The sequence below is a fragment of the Vicia villosa genome, unplaced genomic scaffold, assembly GCF_029867415.1.
Source record: "Vicia villosa cultivar HV-30 ecotype Madison, WI unplaced genomic scaffold, Vvil1.0 ctg.004281F_1_1, whole genome shotgun sequence".
NCBI classification, from domain to species: domain Eukaryota; kingdom Viridiplantae; phylum Streptophyta; class Magnoliopsida; order Fabales; family Fabaceae; genus Vicia; species Vicia villosa.
The window spans coordinates 109,388-115,392 of NW_026706404.1; the positions used below are offsets into that span (position 1 = coordinate 109,388).

General features: G+C 39.6%; 1 non-coding gene across 1 annotated transcript; it reads right to left on the bottom strand.

Moving 5' to 3' along the window:
• Positions 1–3,272: 3,272 nt before the first annotated feature.
• LOC131641931 (small nucleolar RNA R71) lies at positions 3,273–3,379 on the bottom strand. The gene has a single exon (XR_009295680.1). It is a non-coding gene; the product is annotated as a small nucleolar RNA R71 (small nucleolar RNA).
• Positions 3,380–6,005: the final 2,626 nt, after the last annotated feature.

Sequence of the window (6,005 nt, forward strand, 5' to 3'; positions counted from 1 at the left end):
GTGGGGGAGGAACTTTACTGCTTTCCATTTATCGCTTTATTGTTTTCTAGTTATGTTGTCGAGCCTTTATACGTGATTCTCAGTTGTTATTAAATTTCCCCGAAATTTAAAAAAATTTAACCACCAACAATTTTTTTTTCTTTTTGACGCATGGCGCACACACTCTGAAAGTATATAGATCGTCACACTTTAGGCTTTGTTAGAAAGACTTGGAGATGTTTCAACAACATCGATACCGTCCTGACACCCTAAACCCCATAATTATGTGATATCAATTTGAGTACCCATTATGCCGAGACCTTAGGCTTAAGTTTTCAAAGTAGCTCTTAAGTAGTTTATATTAATAGTCGGCACCATCTTAAGCACAAACTACGTAGAGAGCCGATGAATATAAGTGAATGATCCTGAGATTTTTTCAGTGAAAATTAAAAGATTACACCGACTAATGTAGGTGACCCTCACTCGGTCATTTAACCCAAAGGATGTGTATCTCGTGGATTACAATAAAGAAGCCTATTATCGGTTGGTTCAAAAGTATCTGGTATTGAACTTGGTAGGGCGAATTACGGTTTGACCCCCCGCAGCTTACAATTGGTAAAAGAAGTCGGTACCACAAAAATGTGCCAGAGCCCCGTGTTAATAAGGATCAAAATCACTAACCGGTTACTCTACTATGTGCATGTACGGATAACGGGCTTAATGTGATTGCGCTTGAATGAAAAGAGTGAAAGAAAAACGAGAGATATAGGTTAAGTTATAATGGCATAATTTGAACTGGTTTGTATACGGAGGGAGTTTTTGAACATTGTGTCATTACGGTATCCTTGGTGTTGACACTAATACCTATCAATCTAAAATTAGCCTAGCAGTCGAATATGACTAAGAGTCGTTGATAACACGATTTTATATCGTATATTTAGCTTGAAATCCGTAGATATTTATAGCATTTTCCGTTTATTATGCTGATTTATTATGATATTACGCGAGTTTTTGCTTTGTTTCAGGTTTTACACTCTTATTATGACTATTTGTGAAAAGGAGAAGAAATTGAGCTAAAACGACCACTATTTGTGCCTAAAAGATGAAAAATGGGTGCTGAAGTAAAAATGGAGTGCAAATAAGGCCCAAATATGCTAAAGAAGACCCAAAGGCCCAAAGGAGACGAACCAGCCCACTGAAGATCAAATGTGCGTGGCCCAAACCACACAAGCAAGTGGAGACGCACGTCTCCAACGTCTCTATGCCACATCAGCAAAAGGGAGACGCACGTCTCCATTCCCCTACTTTTTCTCCACTTGAGACGCACGTCTCAAGTCGTTCAAAGCACTTCCTGAAGAAGCGGAGACGCACGTCTCCAAGTCCCAGTCAGAAAAGCTCCCTCATTTCACGGATTCCAACTGCAAAGCCTCGCCTATAAATAGAGGCAGATACTTCACTTCAACCGGTCGGATTTCCTGCTAACGAAGTGCTGCCGAAATTGTACCGTGCATTATATTTTCTGCCTTCCTTTAATTCAAACAATTATTTACTCACAACGATTTCTACACCGGAAATTATTGTGAACCTTTTATAAATCTATCCTTACATTAGATTTATCGCCTTTTATTTCTTTTGTTTTATTTTCCGTCCGTTTAAATTCCGAAGAACGATCCAGCCAACCTGTGGTGGAAGTTCAGTACTCGAAGATTCAATTGAAATTTATTTAATTCAGGTTTAATATTTACCGCTTTTATTTATATATTTATTTGCATGATATATTATATGCCAATTAACATGCCTTTTAATATAAGCCAAATTAATTCATGCATGCTTAACTCTATTAATATGTCTGGCTAAATTACTAAGGTATCGGTATGTAAAGTAAGTTAACCGTAGGGATCCGAAATAAATTGGCTTAATTATGTCTAATTTAATTAGCAAATCTTAAGAACAATAGAGCGAAAGTTTGAGGTCTTAAGACGGTCAAAGGTTAAAATCAATAGAGCGAAAGTTTGAGATCTTTAACTAGATAGTAGACATAGGACATTAGTTTTAAGGATGGCGAAAGCGTATTAAAACTAATTAGAACTTATTTATTTTCAAAAATTGTTTTTACACCCGAGCGGGATGGCGAAAGCGTACGTTAGGGATATTAGCATGTTCCGAGTCAACAGAGCGAAAGTTTGAGATTAGGAGATTTAAATAGATAACAACTTCATAAAACAGGCATTTTATTAATTACGTTGTTTCCAAAAAGCTTTTCTAAAATCTAATGGGATGGCGAAAGCGTACATTAGGATTAGGATAGTAATCTAAATCAACAGCGCGAAAGTTTGAGACGAGGATTTTTAACCAATTGAATTAGTAAAGATTTTTAATTAAATTATGCAAAAGCCAATGGACCTTCAGATCACCTTAAGTTAAACGAAATACATACTGATATCTGTCTTTTATTATATTCTTCATTTCTCACAATCACTCTCCCTTAGGAACAATCAAAATATTAGTAGCCCTAGCTTTATATAGTAACCTTAGATAACGGTAGATCGATTCATAGTCCATGTGGATTCGATATCTTTTAAAACTACACGACACGACTGTGCACTTGCAGTCATCAGATTAATAGACACGTAAAGTCGCGATCAAGTTTTTGGCGCCGTTGCCGGGGACTATTTAAGTCGATATCGTAACTCACTGTTACACCGTAGAGACTAGGGAAATTCTTTCCTTTCTTTCTGAACGATTGTATGCCAAATACTCGTTCACAAGGAGGAGATTTAATACAACGAATTAACGAGATCGAACGTTTCGTTAACGTCAAACGTCGAGCTCGCAATCTTCCCGAAGTAGCACCAATTCCGATTAATCAGGAATTGACTTTTACTGATCAAATCAATCAAATCACCCCAAAGTTAGAGATGGCTGCTCTTTGTCCTCTTAGAGACTATGCCGCTCCTTCGCGCGCTGAACCGCACTCAAGTATCGCACCACCTGCGATTGAGGCAAACAATTTCGAACTGAAACCTTCGTTGGTCCAAGCTGTTCAACAGAATCAATTCTCTGGAAGCCCTGCAGACGACCCCAACCTCCATTTATCTGTGTTTGTGCAATACGCCGACACTGTCAAAGCTAACAACGTTAGTTCCGAAGCCATTCGATTACGTCTCTTTCCTTTCTCCTTGAGAGATAGAGCTAGAGCGTGGCTTCAATCCCTGCCTTCTAATTCCATATCTACATGGGATGAATTGAAGAAAGTATTCTTAGCGAGATACTTTCCGCCTAGCAAAACTGCTATGCTCAGAGGTCAAATCAACGGATTTACCCAGAAAGATAACGAATCACTCTTCGAAGCTTGGGAACGTTACAAGGACATGCTTAGACTACGCCCTCATCATGGACTCGAACCATGGCTGATCATCCATACTTTCTATGGTGGTCTCCTATATAACACTAAAATGACTATAGATGCCGCTGCTGGCGGAGCACTTATGGACAAACCCCATGATGAAGCATACAACCTCATAGAGAACATGGCACAAAACCATTACCAATGGGGTGGAGAACGAGCCGCTCTAGAGAAAGCCCAAACCAAAGGAGGAATGTACAAAATAAGTGGTATAGACCGCGTTAACGCTAAAGTAGACGCTTTAACTCAAAAGATCGAGAACTTAACCATCACTCCTTCAGCCACCGCTTCTGCTGTAACACCTAACTGCGAGATTTGTGGATTGACTGGACACGCAGTTGCCGAATGTCAACTCTTGACTGGAGTCCCATCTGATCAAATAAACTATGCTCAAGGAAACCCTTATTCTAACACGTACAACCCTGGATGGAAAAACCATCCGAACTTTTCTTATAAAAACAACAACGCGTTGTACGCGCCTGGACAAGCACTTGTTGTACCACCTGGCTACCAAAAAGCGCCTGTAGCTGCTCAAAACACCCCTAGGAAGTCAAATCTAGAAATCATGATGGAGAACTTTATAGCTTCCCAACAACAAACCAATAAGGACTTCCTAAATCAAAACATCCACAATAGCGAGCAACTAAAACAACTATCGAACAAAGTAGATGCCTTAGCTACACATAACAAAATGTTAGAAACTCAAATCTCACAAGTAGCTCAACAACAAGCACCTACTGCTGCCCCTGCTGGCACGTTTCCTGCTCAACCACAACCTAATCCTAAAGGACATGCGAACGCGATAACACTACGAAGTGGAATGAACTACGATGGATCTATTGATCCTAGAACTCAAAATGCACCCATGTCCCAACAAGAGCCAAAGGAAACCCAAAAGACATCAACCGATGATCAAACTGCTAAGACCAATGAGAGCAACAACGAAGTGGAACCTGCAAAAGAGAAACCTTACGTTCCACCACCACCTTATAAGCCACCAATTCCTTATCCTCAGAGATTAGCTAAATCAAAAACTGAAGCGCAATTTAAAAGATTTGTAGAACTTCTGAAACAATTAAATATAACCATACCGTTCACATAAGCCATAACTGAAATGCCTTCGTACGCTAAATTCCTAAAAGAAATCCTATCAAACAAAAAGAAACTCGAGGATAACGAAACTATAACGCTTACCGCCGAATGTAGCGCTATCATCCAGAATAACATGCCTCCAAAACTGAAAGATCTTGGTAGTTTCTCTATACCCTGCGTAATAGGTAAAACCATCATAGAGAAAGCCCTGTGCGATTTAGGAGCCAGTGTTAGTTTGATGCCTCTTTCAACCTACAAGAAACTAAATCTGGGTGAGCTTAAAGCAACGAGAATGTCTCTTCAATTAGCTGACCGTTCAGTCAAATACCCTGTAGGAATGTTAGAAAATATCCCTGTTCGTGTAGGTCAATTCTACATCCCAACTGACTTCATCATTATGGATATCCAAGAAGATTCTAACATCCCGATCATATTAGGAAGACCATTCTTAGCAACCGCTGGTGCAATCATAGATGTCAAGCGAGGGAAGCTTACTTTCGAAGTAGGAGAAGAGAAAATAGAATTTATTCTTTCCCAATTCCTAAAAGCACCCTCTATAATTGACACATGCTGCTCTACTGACATAATCGACGAGTGTGTTAATGAAATAAAATCCGAACCAAATAAGGTAACCGAGATCCTAAAAATTCCTATACCGCCAATATTTGAAGATGACAACTGGCGTGGGGAATATCAAGATGACCACCTGAGTGAATGTTTAGCTTTAACTCTTGATCCTATACCTGGACCGAAGAGACCTGCTATAGAACTGAAAACACTGCCTACCGATCTTAGATACGAATTCCTAGACGAAGAACGTAACCGACCAGTTATAGTTAATGCTGATTTAGGACAAACCGAGACTGTAAAATTACTTACTGTCCTGAGGAAATACCCAACCGCTTTAGAATATAACATATCAGATTTGAAAGGAATAAGTCCTTCCCTCTGTATGCACCGCATTATGCTCGAAGACGATTATAAAACCTCTAGAGAACATCAAAGGCGAATAAATCCTATTATGAGCGATGTGGTTAAAAAGGAAATCCAAAAACTGCTAGAAGCCGGAATAATATATCCTATATCCGATAGTAAATGGGTTAGTCCTGTTCATGTCGTACCAAAGAAAGGAGGAGTTACTGTAATCACTAACGCAAAAGGCGAATCTGTAGCGCAACGTACCCAAACTGGATGGAGAATGTGCGTTGACTATAGGAAGCTAAACAAAGCCACCAGAAAAGACCATTTCCCTTTACCTTTCATAGATCAAATGCTTGAACGCCTAGCTAAACACTCACATTTCTGTTATCTGGATGGATACTCCGGATTTTTCCAAATTCCTATCCACCCTGACAACCAAGAGAAGACCACGTTTACTTGTCCTTATGGTACATTCGCTAATAGACGAATGCCTTTTGGGCTTTGCAATGCACCCGCAACCTTCCAAAGATGCATGATGGCAATATTTGCCGAATTCCTAGGTGGAATAATGGAGGTCTTTATGGACGACTTCTCGGTCTGTGGAGGA